Here is a 19074-nt window from a genome sequence, read left to right as displayed (position 1 = left end):
CCTCCCTCCCGAGAGAGAGCTGCCCCTTGCCTCTGCCCGCAGGTGCTGGCGCTCGGCTTTGGCTTGCAGCCGGTTGGGCGCAGCTGCTGCCGGTGGGAGGGGCCTAAGCTAAGGAGGCCGGGCGGCTGGCGCCCCCTGCGGCTGCGGTCGTTGTCGGGCCGTTGACAGAAGATCAAAGAGCAGGGCCCCCGCCCGGGACTGGCAGGAAGGCAGGCGGGCAGGCAAGAGAGAGGGGGAGCAGAGTCCCGCGGCAGGCCTCTGGCTGCAGGGAGGCCGGCAGCTGCGCGGGTCCCGGGCTCCAGAGGAGTCGGCCTGCGCCACTGTGCGCCAGCGGAACGCCCGCGCGTCGGTCCGCGCCTTTGTGGGCATCGCTTCTCGGCCTTTTGGCTAAGATCAAGTGTAGTATCTGTTCTTATCAGTTTAATATCTGATACGTCCCCCATCGGGGGACCACATATTAAACGGATTTTTGGAACAGGGAGCTGGATCAGGAGCTTGCTCCGTCCTCTCCACGCATCGGCCCGGTATTGCAGCGCCTCCGGGAGCGGTGCACCACCTTCTCTCAGCGGTGAAAAGACAGACGTAGGTAGCTAGGTAGCTAGCTAGCGAGCGAGCGAGCAAGCAAGCGAAGTGGACTGGAGCTCCTTCTTCTCGGGTCTCGTCCCTCGTCCCCCATCTGTGTGTCTCTGTGTTCTGTCTCTCTCTCGCCCTCTCGGTTCCCGTGCTCCCTCTGTGCGCTTTCCCGCGTCTCGACTCTCTGGGCAAGCAGGCCGGCCCCCTTTTCGGCTCCCGTGCGTTTTCCCTCCAAAAAACTTAGGTTTTTCAGCCTTTTCCCAGGGAGGCAGGCGTGGCTTGCTTGCTTGCTTGCTTGCTTGCTTGCTTGCTTGCGTGCGTGTCCGTCCCCGTCCCTGCAGGCGGGCCCCTTTCGACAGCTGGGCGTTTTCCCTCCAAAAAACTTAGTATATCCACCTTTTCTTTCTTTTTTTTCGGCAGGCAGGCAGGCAGGCGTGTGTGCGCGCGCGTCCCCGTCCCTCCCTCCCTCCCGAGAGAGAGCTGCCCCTTGCCTCTGCCCGCAGGTGCTGGCGCTCGGCTTTGGCTTGCAGCCGGTTGGGCGCAGCTGCTGCCGGTGGGAGGGGCCTAAGCTAAGGAGGCCGGGCGGCTGGCGCCCCCTGCGGCTGCGGTCGTTGTCGGGCCGTTGACAGAAGATCAAAGAGCAGGGCCCCCGCCCGGGACTGGCAGGAAGGCAGGCGGGCAGGCAAGAGAGAGGGGGAGCAGAGTCCCGCGGCAGGCCTCTGGCTGCAGGGAGGCCGGCAGCTGCGCGGGTCCCGGGCTCCAGAGGAGTCGGCCTGCGCCACTGTGCGCCAGCGGAACGCCCGCGCGTCGGTCCGCGCCTTTGTGGGCATCGCTTCTCGGCCTTTTGGCTAAGATCAAGTGTAGTATCTGTTCTTATCAGTTTAATATCTGATACGTCCCCCATCGGGGGACCACATATTAAACGGATTTTTGGAACAGGGAGCTGGATCAGGAGCTTGCTCCGTCCTCTCCACGCATCGGCCCGGTATTGCAGCGCCTCCGGGAGCGGTGCACCACCTTCTCTCAGCGGTGAAAAGACAGACGTAGGTAGCTAGGTAGCTAGCTAGCTAGCGAGCGAGCGAGCAAGCAAGCGAAGTGGACTGGAGCTCCTTCTTCTCGGGTCTCGTCCCTCGTCCCCCATCTGTGTGTCTCTGTGTTCTGTCTCTCTCTCGCCCTCTCGGTTCCCGTGCTCCCTCTGTGCGCTTTCCCGCGTCTCGACTCTCTGGGCAAGCAGGCCGGCCCCCTTTTCGGCTCCCGTGCGTTTTCCCTCCAAAAAACTTAGGTTTTTCAGCCTTTTCCCAGGGAGGCAGGCGTGGCTTGCTTGCTTGCTTGCTTGCTTGCTTGCTTGCTTGCGTGCGTGTCCGTCCCCGTCCCTGCAGGCGGGCCCCTTTCGACAGCTGGGCGTTTTCCCTCCAAAAAACTTAGTATATCCACCTTTTCTTTCTTTTTTTTCGGCAGGCAGGCAGGCAGGCGTGTGTGCGCGCGCGTCCCCGTCCCTCCCTCCCTCCCGAGAGAGAGCTGCCCCTTGCCTCTGCCCGCAGGTGCTGGCGCTCGGCTTTGGCTTGCAGCCGGTTGGGCGCAGCTGCTGCCGGTGGGAGGGGCCTAAGCTAAGGAGGCCGGGCGGCTGGCGCCCCCTGCGGCTGCGGTCGTTGTCGGGCCGTTGACAGAAGATCAAAGAGCAGGGCCCCCGCCCGGGACTGGCAGGAAGGCAGGCGGGCAGGCAAGAGAGAGGGGGAGCAGAGTCCCGCGGCAGGCCTCTGGCTGCAGGGAGGCCGGCAGCTGCGCGGGTCCCGGGCTCCAGAGGAGTCGGCCTGCGCCACTGTGCGCCAGCGGAACGCCCGCGCGTCGGTCCGCGCCTTTGTGGGCATCGCTTCTCGGCCTTTTGGCTAAGATCAAGTGTAGTATCTGTTCTTATCAGTTTAATATCTGATACGTCCCCCATCGGGGGACCACATATTAAACGGATTTTTGGAACAGGGAGCTGGATCAGGAGCTTGCTCCGTCCTCTCCACGCATCGGCCCGGTATTGCAGCGCCTCCGGGAGCGGTGCACCACCTTCTCTCAGCGGTGAAAAGACAGACGTAGGTAGCTAGGTAGCTAGCTAGCTAGCGAGCGAGCGAGCAAGCAAGCGAAGTGGACTGGAGCTCCTTCTTCTCGGGTCTCGTCCCTCGTCCCCCATCTGTGTGTCTCTGTGTTCTGTCTCTCTCTCGCCCTCTCGGTTCCCGTGCTCCCTCTGTGCGCTTTCCCGCGTCTCGACTCTCTGGGCAAGCAGGCCGGCCCCCTTTTCGGCTCCCGTGCGTTTTCCCTCCAAAAAACTTAGGTTTTTCAGCCTTTTCCCAGGGAGGCAGGCGTGGCTTGCTTGCTTGCTTGCTTGCTTGCTTGCTTGCTTGCGTGCGTGTCCGTCCCCGTCCCTGCAGGCGGGCCCCTTTCGACAGCTGGGCGTTTTCCCTCCAAAAAACTTAGTATATCCACCTTTTCTTTCTTTTTTTTCGGCAGGCAGGCAGGCAGGCGTGTGTGCGCGCGCGTCCCCGTCCCTCCCTCCCTCCCGAGAGAGAGCTGCCCCTTGCCTCTGCCCGCAGGTGCTGGCGCTCGGCTTTGGCTTGCAGCCGGTTGGGCGCAGCTGCTGCCGGTGGGAGGGGCCTAAGCTAAGGAGGCCGGGCGGCTGGCGCCCCCTGCGGCTGCGGTCGTTGTCGGGCCGTTGACAGAAGATCAAAGAGCAGGGCCCCCGCCCGGGACTGGCAGGAAGGCAGGCGGGCAGGCAAGAGAGAGGGGGAGCAGAGTCCCGCGGCAGGCCTCTGGCTGCAGGGAGGCCGGCAGCTGCGCGGGTCCCGGGCTCCAGAGGAGTCGGCCTGCGCCACTGTGCGCCAGCGGAACGCCCGCGCGTCGGTCCGCGCCTTTGTGGGCATCGCTTCTCGGCCTTTTGGCTAAGATCAAGTGTAGTATCTGTTCTTATCAGTTTAATATCTGATACGTCCCCCATCGGGGGACCACATATTAAACGGATTTTTGGAACAGGGAGCTGGATCAGGAGCTTGCTCCGTCCTCTCCACGCATCGGCCCGGTATTGCAGCGCCTCCGGGAGCGGTGCACCACCTTCTCTCAGCGGTGAAAAGACAGACGTAGGTAGCTAGGTAGCTAGCTAGCTAGCGAGCGAGCGAGCAAGCAAGCGAAGTGGACTGGAGCTCCTTCTTCTCGGGTCTCGTCCCTCGTCCCCCATCTGTGTGTCTCTGTGTTCTGTCTCTCTCTCGCCCTCTCGGTTCCCGTGCTCCCTCTGTGCGCTTTCCCGCGTCTCGACTCTCTGGGCAAGCAGGCCGGCCCCCTTTTCGGCTCCCGTGCGTTTTCCCTCCAAAAAACTTAGGTTTTTCAGCCTTTTCCCAGGGAGGCAGGCGTGGCTTGCTTGCTTGCTTGCTTGCTTGCTTGCTTGCTTGCGTGCGTGTCCGTCCCCGTCCCTGCAGGCGGGCCCCTTTCGACAGCTGGGCGTTTTCCCTCCAAAAAACTTAGTATATCCACCTTTTCTTTCTTTTTTTTCGGCAGGCAGGCAGGCAGGCGTGTGTGCGCGCGCGTCCCCGTCCCTCCCTCCCTCCCGAGAGAGAGCTGCCCCTTGCCTCTGCCCGCAGGTGCTGGCGCTCGGCTTTGGCTTGCAGCCGGTTGGGCGCAGCTGCTGCCGGTGGGAGGGGCCTAAGCTAAGGAGGCCGGGCGGCTGGCGCCCCCTGCGGCTGCGGTCGTTGTCGGGCCGTTGACAGAAGATCAAAGAGCAGGGCCCCCGCCCGGGACTGGCAGGAAGGCAGGCGGGCAGGCAAGAGAGAGGGGGAGCAGAGTCCCGCGGCAGGCCTCTGGCTGCAGGGAGGCCGGCAGCTGCGCGGGTCCCGGGCTCCAGAGGAGTCGGCCTGCGCCACTGTGCGCCAGCGGAACGCCCGCGCGTCGGTCCGCGCCTTTGTGGGCATCGCTTCTCGGCCTTTTGGCTAAGATCAAGTGTAGTATCTGTTCTTATCAGTTTAATATCTGATACGTCCCCCATCGGGGGACCACATATTAAACGGATTTTTGGAACAGGGAGCTGGATCAGGAGCTTGCTCCGTCCTCTCCACGCATCGGCCCGGTATTGCAGCGCCTCCGGGAGCGGTGCACCACCTTCTCTCAGCGGTGAAAAGACAGACGTAGGTAGCTAGGTAGCTAGCTAGCTAGCGAGCGAGCGAGCAAGCAAGCGAAGTGGACTGGAGCTCCTTCTTCTCGGGTCTCGTCCCTCGTCCCCCATCTGTGTGTCTCTGTGTTCTGTCTCTCTCTCGCCCTCTCGGTTCCCGTGCTCCCTCTGTGCGCTTTCCCGCGTCTCGACTCTCTGGGCAAGCAGGCCGGCCCCCTTTTCGGCTCCCGTGCGTTTTCCCTCCAAAAAACTTAGGTTTTTCAGCCTTTTCCCAGGGAGGCAGGCGTGGCTTGCTTGCTTGCTTGCTTGCTTGCTTGCTTGCTTGCGTGCGTGTCCGTCCCCGTCCCTGCAGGCGGGCCCCTTTCGACAGCTGGGCGTTTTCCCTCCAAAAAACTTAGTATATCCACCTTTTCTTTCTTTTTTTTCGGCAGGCAGGCAGGCAGGCGTGTGTGCGCGCGCGTCCCCGTCCCTCCCTCCCTCCCGAGAGAGAGCTGCCCCTTGCCTCTGCCCGCAGGTGCTGGCGCTCGGCTTTGGCTTGCAGCCGGTTGGGCGCAGCTGCTGCCGGTGGGAGGGGCCTAAGCTAAGGAGGCCGGGCGGCTGGCGCCCCCTGCGGCTGCGGTCGTTGTCGGGCCGTTGACAGAAGATCAAAGAGCAGGGCCCCCGCCCGGGACTGGCAGGAAGGCAGGCGGGCAGGCAAGAGAGAGGGGGAGCAGAGTCCCGCGGCAGGCCTCTGGCTGCAGGGAGGCCGGCAGCTGCGCGGGTCCCGGGCTCCAGAGGAGTCGGCCTGCGCCACTGTGCGCCAGCGGAACGCCCGCGCGTCGGTCCGCGCCTTTGTGGGCATCGCTTCTCGGCCTTTTGGCTAAGATCAAGTGTAGTATCTGTTCTTATCAGTTTAATATCTGATACGTCCCCCATCGGGGGACCACATATTAAACGGATTTTTGGAACAGGGAGCTGGATCAGGAGCTTGCTCCGTCCTCTCCACGCATCGGCCCGGTATTGCAGCGCCTCCGGGAGCGGTGCACCACCTTCTCTCAGCGGTGAAAAGACAGACGTAGGTAGCTAGGTAGCTAGCTAGCTAGCGAGCGAGCGAGCAAGCAAGCGAAGTGGACTGGAGCTCCTTCTTCTCGGGTCTCGTCCCTCGTCCCCCATCTGTGTGTCTCTGTGTTCTGTCTCTCTCTCGCCCTCTCGGTTCCCGTGCTCCCTCTGTGCGCTTTCCCGCGTCTCGACTCTCTGGGCAAGCAGGCCGGCCCCCTTTTCGGCTCCCGTGCGTTTTCCCTCCAAAAAACTTAGGTTTTTCAGCCTTTTCCCAGGGAGGCAGGCGTGGCTTGCTTGCTTGCTTGCTTGCTTGCTTGCTTGCTTGCGTGCGTGTCCGTCCCCGTCCCTGCAGGCGGGCCCCTTTCGACAGCTGGGCGTTTTCCCTCCAAAAAACTTAGTATATCCACCTTTTCTTTCTTTTTTTTCGGCAGGCAGGCAGGCAGGCGTGTGTGCGCGCGCGTCCCCGTCCCTCCCTCCCTCCCGAGAGAGAGCTGCCCCTTGCCTCTGCCCGCAGGTGCTGGCGCTCGGCTTTGGCTTGCAGCCGGTTGGGCGCAGCTGCTGCCGGTGGGAGGGGCCTAAGCTAAGGAGGCCGGGCGGCTGGCGCCCCCTGCGGCTGCGGTCGTTGTCGGGCCGTTGACAGAAGATCAAAGAGCAGGGCCCCCGCCCGGGACTGGCAGGAAGGCAGGCGGGCAGGCAAGAGAGAGGGGGAGCAGAGTCCCGCGGCAGGCCTCTGGCTGCAGGGAGGCCGGCAGCTGCGCGGGTCCCGGGCTCCAGAGGAGTCGGCCTGCGCCACTGTGCGCCAGCGGAACGCCCGCGCGTCGGTCCGCGCCTTTGTGGGCATCGCTTCTCGGCCTTTTGGCTAAGATCAAGTGTAGTATCTGTTCTTATCAGTTTAATATCTGATACGTCCCCCATCGGGGGACCACATATTAAACGGATTTTTGGAACAGGGAGCTGGATCAGGAGCTTGCTCCGTCCTCTCCACGCATCGGCCCGGTATTGCAGCGCCTCCGGGAGCGGTGCACCACCTTCTCTCAGCGGTGAAAAGACAGACGTAGGTAGCTAGGTAGCTAGCTAGCTAGCGAGCGAGCGAGCAAGCAAGCGAAGTGGACTGGAGCTCCTTCTTCTCGGGTCTCGTCCCTCGTCCCCCATCTGTGTGTCTCTGTGTTCTGTCTCTCTCTCGCCCTCTCGGTTCCCGTGCTCCCTCTGTGCGCTTTCCCGCGTCTCGACTCTCTGGGCAAGCAGGCCGGCCCCCTTTTCGGCTCCCGTGCGTTTTCCCTCCAAAAAACTTAGGTTTTTCAGCCTTTTCCCAGGGAGGCAGGCGTGGCTTGCTTGCTTGCTTGCTTGCTTGCTTGCTTGCTTGCGTGCGTGTCCGTCCCCGTCCCTGCAGGCGGGCCCCTTTCGACAGCTGGGCGTTTTCCCTCCAAAAAACTTAGTATATCCACCTTTTCTTTCTTTTTTTTCGGCAGGCAGGCAGGCAGGCGTGTGTGCGCGCGCGTCCCCGTCCCTCCCTCCCTCCCGAGAGAGAGCTGCCCCTTGCCTCTGCCCGCAGGTGCTGGCGCTCGGCTTTGGCTTGCAGCCGGTTGGGCGCAGCTGCTGCCGGTGGGAGGGGCCTAAGCTAAGGAGGCCGGGCGGCTGGCGCCCCCTGCGGCTGCGGTCGTTGTCGGGCCGTTGACAGAAGATCAAAGAGCAGGGCCCCCGCCCGGGACTGGCAGGAAGGCAGGCGGGCAGGCAAGAGAGAGGGGGAGCAGAGTCCCGCGGCAGGCCTCTGGCTGCAGGGAGGCCGGCAGCTGCGCGGGTCCCGGGCTCCAGAGGAGTCGGCCTGCGCCACTGTGCGCCAGCGGAACGCCCGCGCGTCGGTCCGCGCCTTTGTGGGCATCGCTTCTCGGCCTTTTGGCTAAGATCAAGTGTAGTATCTGTTCTTATCAGTTTAATATCTGATACGTCCCCCATCGGGGGACCACATATTAAACGGATTTTTGGAACAGGGAGCTGGATCAGGAGCTTGCTCCGTCCTCTCCACGCATCGGCCCGGTATTGCAGCGCCTCCGGGAGCGGTGCACCACCTTCTCTCAGCGGTGAAAAGACAGACGTAGGTAGCTAGGTAGCTAGCTAGCTAGCGAGCGAGCGAGCAAGCAAGCGAAGTGGACTGGAGCTCCTTCTTCTCGGGTCTCGTCCCTCGTCCCCCATCTGTGTGTCTCTGTGTTCTGTCTCTCTCTCGCCCTCTCGGTTCCCGTGCTCCCTCTGTGCGCTTTCCCGCGTCTCGACTCTCTGGGCAAGCAGGCCGGCCCCCTTTTCGGCTCCCGTGCGTTTTCCCTCCAAAAAACTTAGGTTTTTCAGCCTTTTCCCAGGGAGGCAGGCGTGGCTTGCTTGCTTGCTTGCTTGCTTGCTTGCTTGCTTGCGTGCGTGTCCGTCCCCGTCCCTGCAGGCGGGCCCCTTTCGACAGCTGGGCGTTTTCCCTCCAAAAAACTTAGTATATCCACCTTTTCTTTCTTTTTTTTCGGCAGGCAGGCAGGCAGGCGTGTGTGCGCGCGCGTCCCCGTCCCTCCCTCCCTCCCGAGAGAGAGCTGCCCCTTGCCTCTGCCCGCAGGTGCTGGCGCTCGGCTTTGGCTTGCAGCCGGTTGGGCGCAGCTGCTGCCGGTGGGAGGGGCCTAAGCTAAGGAGGCCGGGCGGCTGGCGCCCCCTGCGGCTGCGGTCGTTGTCGGGCCGTTGACAGAAGATCAAAGAGCAGGGCCCCCGCCCGGGACTGGCAGGAAGGCAGGCGGGCAGGCAAGAGAGAGGGGGAGCAGAGTCCCGCGGCAGGCCTCTGGCTGCAGGGAGGCCGGCAGCTGCGCGGGTCCCGGGCTCCAGAGGAGTCGGCCTGCGCCACTGTGCGCCAGCGGAACGCCCGCGCGTCGGTCCGCGCCTTTGTGGGCATCGCTTCTCGGCCTTTTGGCTAAGATCAAGTGTAGTATCTGTTCTTATCAGTTTAATATCTGATACGTCCCCCATCGGGGGACCACATATTAAACGGATTTTTGGAACAGGGAGCTGGATCAGGAGCTTGCTCCGTCCTCTCCACGCATCGGCCCGGTATTGCAGCGCCTCCGGGAGCGGTGCACCACCTTCTCTCAGCGGTGAAAAGACAGACGTAGGTAGCTAGGTAGCTAGCTAGCTAGCGAGCGAGCGAGCAAGCAAGCGAAGTGGACTGGAGCTCCTTCTTCTCGGGTCTCGTCCCTCGTCCCCCATCTGTGTGTCTCTGTGTTCTGTCTCTCTCTCGCCCTCTCGGTTCCCGTGCTCCCTCTGTGCGCTTTCCCGCGTCTCGACTCTCTGGGCAAGCAGGCCGGCCCCCTTTTCGGCTCCCGTGCGTTTTCCCTCCAAAAAACTTAGGTTTTTCAGCCTTTTCCCAGGGAGGCAGGCGTGGCTTGCTTGCTTGCTTGCTTGCTTGCTTGCTTGCTTGCGTGCGTGTCCGTCCCCGTCCCTGCAGGCGGGCCCCTTTCGACAGCTGGGCGTTTTCCCTCCAAAAAACTTAGTATATCCACCTTTTCTTTCTTTTTTTTCGGCAGGCAGGCAGGCAGGCGTGTGTGCGCGCGCGTCCCCGTCCCTCCCTCCCTCCCGAGAGAGAGCTGCCCCTTGCCTCTGCCCGCAGGTGCTGGCGCTCGGCTTTGGCTTGCAGCCGGTTGGGCGCAGCTGCTGCCGGTGGGAGGGGCCTAAGCTAAGGAGGCCGGGCGGCTGGCGCCCCCTGCGGCTGCGGTCGTTGTCGGGCCGTTGACAGAAGATCAAAGAGCAGGGCCCCCGCCCGGGACTGGCAGGAAGGCAGGCGGGCAGGCAAGAGAGAGGGGGAGCAGAGTCCCGCGGCAGGCCTCTGGCTGCAGGGAGGCCGGCAGCTGCGCGGGTCCCGGGCTCCAGAGGAGTCGGCCTGCGCCACTGTGCGCCAGCGGAACGCCCGCGCGTCGGTCCGCGCCTTTGTGGGCATCGCTTCTCGGCCTTTTGGCTAAGATCAAGTGTAGTATCTGTTCTTATCAGTTTAATATCTGATACGTCCCCCATCGGGGGACCACATATTAAACGGATTTTTGGAACAGGGAGCTGGATCAGGAGCTTGCTCCGTCCTCTCCACGCATCGGCCCGGTATTGCAGCGCCTCCGGGAGCGGTGCACCACCTTCTCTCAGCGGTGAAAAGACAGACGTAGGTAGCTAGGTAGCTAGCTAGCTAGCGAGCGAGCGAGCAAGCAAGCGAAGTGGACTGGAGCTCCTTCTTCTCGGGTCTCGTCCCTCGTCCCCCATCTGTGTGTCTCTGTGTTCTGTCTCTCTCTCGCCCTCTCGGTTCCCGTGCTCCCTCTGTGCGCTTTCCCGCGTCTCGACTCTCTGGGCAAGCAGGCCGGCCCCCTTTTCGGCTCCCGTGCGTTTTCCCTCCAAAAAACTTAGGTTTTTCAGCCTTTTCCCAGGGAGGCAGGCGTGGCTTGCTTGCTTGCTTGCTTGCTTGCTTGCTTGCTTGCGTGCGTGTCCGTCCCCGTCCCTGCAGGCGGGCCCCTTTCGACAGCTGGGCGTTTTCCCTCCAAAAAACTTAGTATATCCACCTTTTCTTTCTTTTTTTTCGGCAGGCAGGCAGGCAGGCGTGTGTGCGCGCGCGTCCCCGTCCCTCCCTCCCTCCCGAGAGAGAGCTGCCCCTTGCCTCTGCCCGCAGGTGCTGGCGCTCGGCTTTGGCTTGCAGCCGGTTGGGCGCAGCTGCTGCCGGTGGGAGGGGCCTAAGCTAAGGAGGCCGGGCGGCTGGCGCCCCCTGCGGCTGCGGTCGTTGTCGGGCCGTTGACAGAAGATCAAAGAGCAGGGCCCCCGCCCGGGACTGGCAGGAAGGCAGGCGGGCAGGCAAGAGAGAGGGGGAGCAGAGTCCCGCGGCAGGCCTCTGGCTGCAGGGAGGCCGGCAGCTGCGCGGGTCCCGGGCTCCAGAGGAGTCGGCCTGCGCCACTGTGCGCCAGCGGAACGCCCGCGCGTCGGTCCGCGCCTTTGTGGGCATCGCTTCTCGGCCTTTTGGCTAAGATCAAGTGTAGTATCTGTTCTTATCAGTTTAATATCTGATACGTCCCCCATCGGGGGACCACATATTAAACGGATTTTTGGAACAGGGAGCTGGATCAGGAGCTTGCTCCGTCCTCTCCACGCATCGGCCCGGTATTGCAGCGCCTCCGGGAGCGGTGCACCACCTTCTCTCAGCGGTGAAAAGACAGACGTAGGTAGCTAGGTAGCTAGCTAGCTAGCGAGCGAGCGAGCAAGCAAGCGAAGTGGACTGGAGCTCCTTCTTCTCGGGTCTCGTCCCTCGTCCCCCATCTGTGTGTCTCTGTGTTCTGTCTCTCTCTCGCCCTCTCGGTTCCCGTGCTCCCTCTGTGCGCTTTCCCCGCGTCTCGACTCTCTGGGCAAGCAGGCCGGCCCCCTTTTCGGCTCCCGTGCGTTTTCCCTCCAAAAAACTTAGGTTTTTCAGCCTTTTCCCAGGGAGGCAGGCGTGGCTTGCTTGCTTGCTTGCTTGCTTGCTTGCTTGCTTGCGTGCGTGTCCGTCCCCGTCCCTGCAGGCGGGCCCCTTTCGACAGCTGGGCGTTTTCCCTCCAAAAAACTTAGTATATCCACCTTTTCTTTCTTTTTTTTCGGCAGGCAGGCAGGCAGGCGTGTGTGCGCGCGCGTCCCCGTCCCTCCCTCCCTCCCGAGAGAGAGCTGCCCCTTGCCTCTGCCCGCAGGTGCTGGCGCTCGGCTTTGGCTTGCAGCCGGTTGGGCGCAGCTGCTGCCGGTGGGAGGGGCCTAAGCTAAGGAGGCCGGGCGGCTGGCGCCCCCTGCGGCTGCGGTCGTTGTCGGGCCGTTGACAGAAGATCAAAGAGCAGGGCCCCCGCCCGGGACTGGCAGGAAGGCAGGCGGGCAGGCAAGAGAGAGGGGGAGCAGAGTCCCGCGGCAGGCCTCTGGCTGCAGGGAGGCCGGCAGCTGCGCGGGTCCCGGGCTCCAGAGGAGTCGGCCTGCGCCACTGTGCGCCAGCGGAACGCCCGCGCGTCGGTCCGCGCCTTTGTGGGCATCGCTTCTCGGCCTTTTGGCTAAGATCAAGTGTAGTATCTGTTCTTATCAGTTTAATATCTGATACGTCCCCCATCGGGGGACCACATATTAAACGGATTTTTGGAACAGGGAGCTGGATCAGGAGCTTGCTCCGTCCTCTCCACGCATCGGCCCGGTATTGCAGCGCCTCCGGGAGCGGTGCACCACCTTCTCTCAGCGGTGAAAAGACAGACGTAGGTAGCTAGGTAGCTAGCTAGCTAGCGAGCGAGCGAGCAAGCAAGCGAAGTGGACTGGAGCTCCTTCTTCTCGGGTCTCGTCCCTCGTCCCCCATCTGTGTGTCTCTGTGTTCTGTCTCTCTCTCGCCCTCTCGGTTCCCGTGCTCCCTCTGTGCGCTTTCCCGCGTCTCGACTCTCTGGGCAAGCAGGCCGGCCCCCTTTTCGGCTCCCGTGCGTTTTCCCTCCAAAAAACTTAGGTTTTTCAGCCTTTTCCCAGGGAGGCAGGCGTGGCTTGCTTGCTTGCTTGCTTGCTTGCTTGCTTGCTTGCGTGCGTGTCCGTCCCCGTCCCTGCAGGCGGGCCCCTTTCGACAGCTGGGCGTTTTCCCTCCAAAAAACTTAGTATATCCACCTTTTCTTTCTTTTTTTTCGGCAGGCAGGCAGGCAGGCGTGTGTGCGCGCGCGTCCCCGTCCCTCCCTCCCTCCCGAGAGAGAGCTGCCCCTTGCCTCTGCCCGCAGGTGCTGGCGCTCGGCTTTGGCTTGCAGCCGGTTGGGCGCAGCTGCTGCCGGTGGGAGGGGCCTAAGCTAAGGAGGCCGGGCGGCTGGCGCCCCCTGCGGCTGCGGTCGTTGTCGGGCCGTTGACAGAAGATCAAAGAGCAGGGCCCCCGCCCGGGACTGGCAGGAAGGCAGGCGGGCAGGCAAGAGAGAGGGGGAGCAGAGTCCCGCGGCAGGCCTCTGGCTGCAGGGAGGCCGGCAGCTGCGCGGGTCCCGGGCTCCAGAGGAGTCGGCCTGCGCCACTGTGCGCCAGCGGAACGCCCGCGCGTCGGTCCGCGCCTTTGTGGGCATCGCTTCTCGGCCTTTTGGCTAAGATCAAGTGTAGTATCTGTTCTTATCAGTTTAATATCTGATACGTCCCCCATCGGGGGACCACATATTAAACGGATTTTTGGAACAGGGAGCTGGATCAGGAGCTTGCTCCGTCCTCTCCACGCATCGGCCCGGTATTGCAGCGCCTCCGGGAGCGGTGCACCACCTTCTCTCAGCGGTGAAAAGACAGACGTAGGTAGCTAGGTAGCTAGCTAGCTAGCGAGCGAGCGAGCAAGCAAGCGAAGTGGACTGGAGCTCCTTCTTCTCGGGTCTCGTCCCTCGTCCCCCATCTGTGTGTCTCTGTGTTCTGTCTCTCTCTCGCCCTCTCGGTTCCCGTGCTCCCTCTGTGCGCTTTCCCGCGTCTCGACTCTCTGGGCAAGCAGGCCGGCCCCCTTTTCGGCTCCCGTGCGTTTTCCCTCCAAAAAACTTAGGTTTTTCAGCCTTTTCCCAGGGAGGCAGGCGTGGCTTGCTTGCTTGCTTGCTTGCTTGCTTGCTTGCTTGCGTGCGTGTCCGTCCCCGTCCCTGCAGGCGGGCCCCTTTCGACAGCTGGGCGTTTTCCCTCCAAAAAACTTAGTATATCCACCTTTTCTTTCTTTTTTTTCGGCAGGCAGGCAGGCAGGCGTGTGTGCGCGCGCGTCCCCGTCCCTCCCTCCCTCCCGAGAGAGAGCTGCCCCTTGCCTCTGCCCGCAGGTGCTGGCGCTCGGCTTTGGCTTGCAGCCGGTTGGGCGCAGCTGCTGCCGGTGGGAGGGGCCTAAGCTAAGGAGGCCGGGCGGCTGGCGCCCCCTGCGGCTGCGGTCGTTGTCGGGCCGTTGACAGAAGATCAAAGAGCAGGGCCCCCGCCCGGGACTGGCAGGAAGGCAGGCGGGCAGGCAAGAGAGAGGGGGAGCAGAGTCCCGCGGCAGGCCTCTGGCTGCAGGGAGGCCGGCAGCTGCGCGGGTCCCGGGCTCCAGAGGAGTCGGCCTGCGCCACTGTGCGCCAGCGGAACGCCCGCGCGTCGGTCCGCGCCTTTGTGGGCATCGCTTCTCGGCCTTTTGGCTAAGATCAAGTGTAGTATCTGTTCTTATCAGTTTAATATCTGATACGTCCCCCATCGGGGGACCACATATTAAACGGATTTTTGGAACAGGGAGCTGGATCAGGAGCTTGCTCCGTCCTCTCCACGCATCGGCCCGGTATTGCAGCGCCTCCGGGAGCGGTGCACCACCTTCTCTCAGCGGTGAAAAGACAGACGTAGGTAGCTAGGTAGCTAGCTAGCTAGCGAGCGAGCGAGCAAGCAAGCGAAGTGGACTGGAGCTCCTTCTTCTCGGGTCTCGTCCCTCGTCCCCCATCTGTGTGTCTCTGTGTTCTGTCTCTCTCTCGCCCTCTCGGTTCCCGTGCTCCCTCTGTGCGCTTTCCCGCGTCTCGACTCTCTGGGCAAGCAGGCCGGCCCCCTTTTCGGCTCCCGTGCGTTTTCCCTCCAAAAAACTTAGGTTTTTCAGCCTTTTCCCAGGGAGGCAGGCGTGGCTTGCTTGCTTGCTTGCTTGCTTGCTTGCTTGCTTGCGTGCGTGTCCGTCCCCGTCCCTGCAGGCGGGCCCCTTTCGACAGCTGGGCGTTTTCCCTCCAAAAAACTTAGTATATCCACCTTTTCTTTCTTTTTTTTCGGCAGGCAGGCAGGCAGGCGTGTGTGCGCGCGCGTCCCCGTCCCTCCCTCCCTCCCGAGAGAGAGCTGCCCCTTGCCTCTGCCCGCAGGTGCTGGCGCTCGGCTTTGGCTTGCAGCCGGTTGGGCGCAGCTGCTGCCGGTGGGAGGGGCCTAAGCTAAGGAGGCCGGGCGGCTGGCGCCCCCTGCGGCTGCGGTCGTTGTCGGGCCGTTGACAGAAGATCAAAGAGCAGGGCCCCCGCCCGGGACTGGCAGGAAGGCAGGCGGGCAGGCAAGAGAGAGGGGGAGCAGAGTCCCGCGGCAGGCCTCTGGCTGCAGGGAGGCCGGCAGCTGCGCGGGTCCCGGGCTCCAGAGGAGTCGGCCTGCGCCACTGTGCGCCAGCGGAACGCCCGCGCGTCGGTCCGCGCCTTTGTGGGCATCGCTTCTCGGCCTTTTGGCTAAGATCAAGTGTAGTATCTGTTCTTATCAGTTTAATATCTGATACGTCCCCCATCGGGGGACCACATATTAAACGGATTTTTGGAACAGGGAGCTGGATCAGGAGCTTGCTCCGTCCTCTCCACGCATCGGCCCGGTATTGCAGCGCCTCCGGGAGCGGTGCACCACCTTCTCTCAGCGGTGAAAAGACAGACGTAGGTAGCTAGGTAGCTAGCTAGCTAGCGAGCGAGCGAGCAAGCAAGCGAAGTGGACTGGAGCTCCTTCTTCTCGGGTCTCGTCCCTCGTCCCCCATCTGTGTGTCTCTGTGTTCTGTCTCTCTCTCGCCCTCTCGGTTCCCGTGCTCCCTCTGTGCGCTTTCCCGCGTCTCGACTCTCTGGGCAAGCAGGCCGGCCCCCTTTTCGGCTCCCGTGCGTTTTCCCTCCAAAAAACTTAGGTTTTTCAGCCTTTTCCCAGGGAGGCAGGCGTGGCTTGCTTGCTTGCTTGCTTGCTTGCTTGCTTGCTTGCGTGCGTGTCCGTCCCCGTCCCTGCAGGCGGGCCCCTTTCGACAGCTGGGCGTTTTCCCTCCAAAAAACTTAGTATATCCACCTTTTCTTTCTTTTTTTTCGGCAGGCAGGCAGGCAGGCGTGTGTGCGCGCGCGTCCCCGTCCCTCCCTCCCTCCCGAGAGAGAGCTGCCCCTTGCCTCTGCCCGCAGGTGCTGGCGCTCGGCTTTGGCTTGCAGCCGGTTGGGCGCAGCTGCTGCCGGTGGGAGGGGCCTAAGCTAAGGAGGCCGGGCGGCTGGCGCCCCCTGCGGCTGCGGTCGTTGTCGGGCCGTTGACAGAAGATCAAAGAGCAGGGCCCCCGCCCGGGACTGGCAGGAAGGCAGGCGGGCAGGCAAGAGAGAGGGGGAGCAGAGTCCCGCGGCAGGCCTCTGGCTGCAGGGAGGCCGGCAGCTGCGCGGGTCCCGGGCTCCAGAGGAGTCGGCCTGCGCCACTGTGCGCCAGCGGAACGCCCGCGCGTCGGTCCGCGCCTTTGTGGGCATCGCTTCTCGGCCTTTTGGCTAAGATCAAGTGTAGTATCTGTTCTTATCAGTTTAATATCTGATACGTCCCCCATCGGGGGACCACATATTAAACGGATTTTTGGAACAGGGAGCTGGATCAGGAGCTTGCTCCGTCCTCTCCACGCATCGGCCCGGTATTGCAGCGCCTCCGGGAGCGGTGCACCACCTTCTCTCAGCGGTGAAAAGACAGACGTAGGTAGCTAGGTAGCTAGCTAGCTAGCGAGCGAGCGAGCAAGCAAGCGAAGTGGACTGGAGCTCCTTCTTCTCGGGTCTCGTCCCTCGTCCCCCATCTGTGTGTCTCTGTGTTCTGTCTCTCTCTCGCCCTCTCGGTTCCCGTGCTCCCTCTGTGCGCTTTCCCGCGTCTCGACTCTCTGGGCAAGCAGGCCGGCCCCCTTTTCGGCTCCCGTGCGTTTTCCCTCCAAAAAACTTAGGTTTTTCAGCCTTTTCCCAGGGAGGCAGGCGTGGCTTGCTTGCTTGCTTGCTTGCTTGCTTGCTTGCTTGCGTGCGTGTCCGTCCCCGTCCCTGCAGGCGGGCCCCTTTCGACAGCTGGGCGTTTTCCCTCCAAAAAACTTAGTATATCCACCTTTTCTTTCTTTTTTTTCGGCAGGCAGGCAGGCAGGCGTGTGTGCGCGCGCGTCCCCGTCCCTCCCTCCCTCCCGAGAGAGAGCTGCCCCTTGCCTCTGCCCGCAGGTGCTGGCGCTCGGCTTTGGCTTGCAGCCGGTTGGGCGCAGCTGCTGCCGGTGGGAGGGGCCTAAGCTAAGGAGGCCGGGCGGCTGGCGCCCCCTGCGGCTGCGGTCGTTGTCGGGCCGTTGACAGAAGATCAAAGAGCAGGGCCCCCGCCCGGGACTGGCAGGAAGGCAGGCGGGCAGGCAAGAGAGAGGGGGAGCAGAGTCCCGCGGCAGGCCTCTGGCTGCAGGGAGGCCGGCAGCTGCGCGGGTCCCGGGCTCCAGAGGAGTCGGCCTGCGCCACTGTGCGCCAGCGGAACGCCCGCGCGTCGGTCCGCGCCTTTGTGGGCATCGCTTCTCGGCCTTTTGGCTAAGATCAAGTGTAGTATCTGTTCTTATCAGTTTAATATCTGATACGTCCCCCATCGGGGGACCACATATTAAACGGATTTTTGGAACAGGGAGCTGGATCAGGAGCTTGCTCCGTCCTCTCCACGCATCGGCCCGGTATTGCAGCGCCTCCGGGAGCGGTGCACCACCTTCTCTCAGCGGTGAAAAGACAGACGTAGGTAGCTAGGTAGCTAGCTAGCTAGCGAGCGAGCGAGCAAGCAAGCGAAGTGGACTGGAGCTCCTTCTTCTCGGGTCTCGTCCCTCGTCCCCCATCTGTGTGTCTCTGTGTTCTGTCTCTCTCTCGCCCTCTCGGTTCCCGTGCTCCCTCTGTGCGCTTTCCCGCGTCTCGACTCTCTGGGCAAGCAGGCCGGCCCCCTTTTCGGCTCCCGTGCGTTTTCCCTCCAAAAAACTTAGGTTTTTCAGCCTTTTCCCAGGGAGGCAGGCGTGGCTTGCTTGCTTGCTTGCTTGCTTGCTTGCTTGCTTGCGTGCGTGTCCGTCCCCGTCCCTGCAGGCGGGCCCCTTTCGACAGCTGGGCGTTTTCCCTCCAAAAAACTTAGTATATCCACCTTTTCTTTCTTTTTTTTCGGCAGGCAGGCAGGCAGGCGTGTGTGCGCGCGCGTCCCCGTCCCTCCCTCCCTCCCGAGAGAGAGCTGCCCCTTGCCTCTGCCCGCAGGTGCTGGCGCTCGGCTTTGGCTTGCAGCCGGTTGGGCGCAGCTGCTGCCGGTGGGAGGGGCCTAAGCTAAGGAGGCCGGGCGGCTGGCGCCCCCTGCGGCTGCGGTCGTTGTCGGGCCGTTGACAGAAGATCAAAGAGCAGGGCCCCCGCCCGGGACTGGCAGGAAGGCAGGCGGGCAGGCAAGAGAGAGGGGGAGCAGAGTCCCGCGGCAGGCCTCTGGCTGCAGGGAGGCCGGCAGCTGCGCGGGTCCCGGGCTCCAGAGGAGTCGGCCTGCGCCACTGTGCGCCAGCGGAACGCCCGCGCGTCGGTCCGCGCCTTTGTGGGCATCGCTTCTCGGCCTTTTGGCTAAGATCAAGTGTAGTATCTGTTCTTATCAGTTTAATATCTGATACGTCCCCCATCGGGGGACCACATATTAAACGGATTTTTGGAACAGGGAGCTGGATCAGGAGCTTGCTCCGTCCTCTCCACGCATCGGCCCGGTATTGCAGCGCCTCCGGGAGCGGTGCACCACCTTCTCTCAGCGGTGAAAAGACAGACGTAGGTAGCTAGGTAGCTAGCTAGCTAGCGAGCGAGCGAGCAAGCAAGCGAAGTGGACTGGAGCTCCTTCTTCTCGGGTCTCGTCCCTCGTCCCCCATCTGTGTGTCTCTGTGTTCTGTCTCTCTCTCGCCCTCTCGGTTCCCGTGCTCCCTCTGTGCGCTTTCCCGCGTCTCGACTCTCTGGGCAAGCAGGCCGGCCCCCTTTTCGGCTCCCGTGCGTTTTCCCTCCAAAAAACTTAGGTTTTTCAGCCTTTTCCCAGGGAGGCAGGCGTGGCTTGCTTGCTTGCTTGCTTGCTTGCTTGCTTGCTTGCGTGCGTGTCCGTCCCCGTCCCTGCAGGCGGGCCCCTTTCGACAGCTGGGCGTTTTCCCTCCAAAAAACTTAGTATATCCACCTTTTCTTTCTTTTTTTTCGGCAGGCAGGCAGGCAGGCGTGTGTGCGCGCGCGTCCCCGTCCCTCCCTCCCTCCCGAGAGAGAGCTGCCCCTTGCCTCTGCCCGCAGGTGCTGGCGCTCGGCTTTGGCTTGCAGCCGGTTGGGCGCAGCTGCTGCCGGTGGGAGGGGCCTAAGCTAAGGAGGGCCGGGCGGCTGGCGCCCCCTGCGGCTGCGGTCGTTGTCGGGCCGTTGACAGAAGATCAAAGAGCAGGGCCCCCGCCCGGGACTGGCAGGAAGGCAGGCGGGCAGGCAAGAGAGAGGGGGAGCAGAGTCCCGCGGCAGGCCTCTGGCTGCAGGGAGGCCGGCAGCTGCGCGGGTCCCGGGCTCCAGAGGAGTCGGCCTGCGCCACTGTGCGCCAGCGGAACGCCCGCGCGTCGGTCCGCGCCTTTGTGGGCATCGCTTCTCGGCCTTTTGGCTAAG

The 19074-nt window shown here is 63.0% G+C and overlaps 18 non-coding genes across 18 annotated transcripts; all 18 read left to right on the top strand.

The window, feature by feature from the left end:
• The first annotated feature begins 367 nt into the window (after positions 1-367).
• LOC148635505 (U2 spliceosomal RNA) lies at positions 368-558 on the top strand. Its single transcript, XR_015933075.1, has one exon. It is a non-coding gene; the product is annotated as a U2 spliceosomal RNA (small nuclear RNA).
• An 843-nt stretch (positions 559-1401) lies between these two features.
• LOC148635504 (U2 spliceosomal RNA) lies at positions 1402-1592 on the top strand. The gene has a single exon (XR_015933074.1). It is a non-coding gene; the product is annotated as a U2 spliceosomal RNA (small nuclear RNA).
• An 847-nt stretch (positions 1593-2439) lies between these two features.
• On the top strand, positions 2440-2630 carry LOC148635503 (U2 spliceosomal RNA). Its single transcript, XR_015933073.1, has one exon. It is a non-coding gene; the product is annotated as a U2 spliceosomal RNA (small nuclear RNA).
• Positions 2631-3477: 847 nt separating this feature from the next.
• LOC148635502 (U2 spliceosomal RNA) lies at positions 3478-3668 on the top strand. The gene has a single exon (XR_015933071.1). It is a non-coding gene; the product is annotated as a U2 spliceosomal RNA (small nuclear RNA).
• An 847-nt stretch (positions 3669-4515) lies between these two features.
• Positions 4516-4706, top strand: LOC148635501 (U2 spliceosomal RNA). The gene has a single exon (XR_015933070.1). It is a non-coding gene; the product is annotated as a U2 spliceosomal RNA (small nuclear RNA).
• Positions 4707-5553: 847 nt separating this feature from the next.
• On the top strand, positions 5554-5744 carry LOC148635500 (U2 spliceosomal RNA). Its single transcript, XR_015933069.1, has one exon. It is a non-coding gene; the product is annotated as a U2 spliceosomal RNA (small nuclear RNA).
• An 847-nt stretch (positions 5745-6591) lies between these two features.
• Positions 6592-6782, top strand: LOC148635499 (U2 spliceosomal RNA). The gene has a single exon (XR_015933068.1). It is a non-coding gene; the product is annotated as a U2 spliceosomal RNA (small nuclear RNA).
• Positions 6783-7629: 847 nt separating this feature from the next.
• On the top strand, positions 7630-7820 carry LOC148635498 (U2 spliceosomal RNA). The gene has a single exon (XR_015933067.1). It is a non-coding gene; the product is annotated as a U2 spliceosomal RNA (small nuclear RNA).
• An 847-nt stretch (positions 7821-8667) lies between these two features.
• On the top strand, positions 8668-8858 carry LOC148635497 (U2 spliceosomal RNA). Its single transcript, XR_015933066.1, has one exon. It is a non-coding gene; the product is annotated as a U2 spliceosomal RNA (small nuclear RNA).
• Positions 8859-9705: 847 nt separating this feature from the next.
• Positions 9706-9896, top strand: LOC148635496 (U2 spliceosomal RNA). The gene has a single exon (XR_015933065.1). It is a non-coding gene; the product is annotated as a U2 spliceosomal RNA (small nuclear RNA).
• Positions 9897-10743: 847 nt separating this feature from the next.
• LOC148635495 (U2 spliceosomal RNA) lies at positions 10744-10934 on the top strand. Its single transcript, XR_015933064.1, has one exon. It is a non-coding gene; the product is annotated as a U2 spliceosomal RNA (small nuclear RNA).
• An 848-nt stretch (positions 10935-11782) lies between these two features.
• LOC148635494 (U2 spliceosomal RNA) lies at positions 11783-11973 on the top strand. The gene has a single exon (XR_015933063.1). It is a non-coding gene; the product is annotated as a U2 spliceosomal RNA (small nuclear RNA).
• Positions 11974-12820: 847 nt separating this feature from the next.
• LOC148635493 (U2 spliceosomal RNA) lies at positions 12821-13011 on the top strand. Its single transcript, XR_015933062.1, has one exon. It is a non-coding gene; the product is annotated as a U2 spliceosomal RNA (small nuclear RNA).
• Positions 13012-13858: 847 nt separating this feature from the next.
• Positions 13859-14049, top strand: LOC148635492 (U2 spliceosomal RNA). Its single transcript, XR_015933097.1, has one exon. It is a non-coding gene; the product is annotated as a U2 spliceosomal RNA (small nuclear RNA).
• An 847-nt stretch (positions 14050-14896) lies between these two features.
• On the top strand, positions 14897-15087 carry LOC148635491 (U2 spliceosomal RNA). Its single transcript, XR_015933094.1, has one exon. It is a non-coding gene; the product is annotated as a U2 spliceosomal RNA (small nuclear RNA).
• Positions 15088-15934: 847 nt separating this feature from the next.
• LOC148635490 (U2 spliceosomal RNA) lies at positions 15935-16125 on the top strand. The gene has a single exon (XR_015933083.1). It is a non-coding gene; the product is annotated as a U2 spliceosomal RNA (small nuclear RNA).
• An 847-nt stretch (positions 16126-16972) lies between these two features.
• Positions 16973-17163, top strand: LOC148635489 (U2 spliceosomal RNA). Its single transcript, XR_015933072.1, has one exon. It is a non-coding gene; the product is annotated as a U2 spliceosomal RNA (small nuclear RNA).
• Positions 17164-18010: 847 nt separating this feature from the next.
• Positions 18011-18201, top strand: LOC148635488 (U2 spliceosomal RNA). The gene has a single exon (XR_015933061.1). It is a non-coding gene; the product is annotated as a U2 spliceosomal RNA (small nuclear RNA).
• Positions 18202-19074: the final 873 nt, after the last annotated feature.

This window comes from Lepisosteus platostomus, unplaced genomic scaffold (genome assembly GCF_059453375.1).
Source record: "Lepisosteus platostomus isolate fLepPlt1 unplaced genomic scaffold, fLepPlt1.hap1 Scaffold_248_H1, whole genome shotgun sequence".
NCBI classification, from domain to species: Eukaryota; Metazoa; Chordata; class Actinopteri; order Semionotiformes; family Lepisosteidae; genus Lepisosteus; species Lepisosteus platostomus.
Note: the sequence above shows the minus strand (reverse complement) of the source record. Positions and strands in the feature narration are given on the sequence as shown.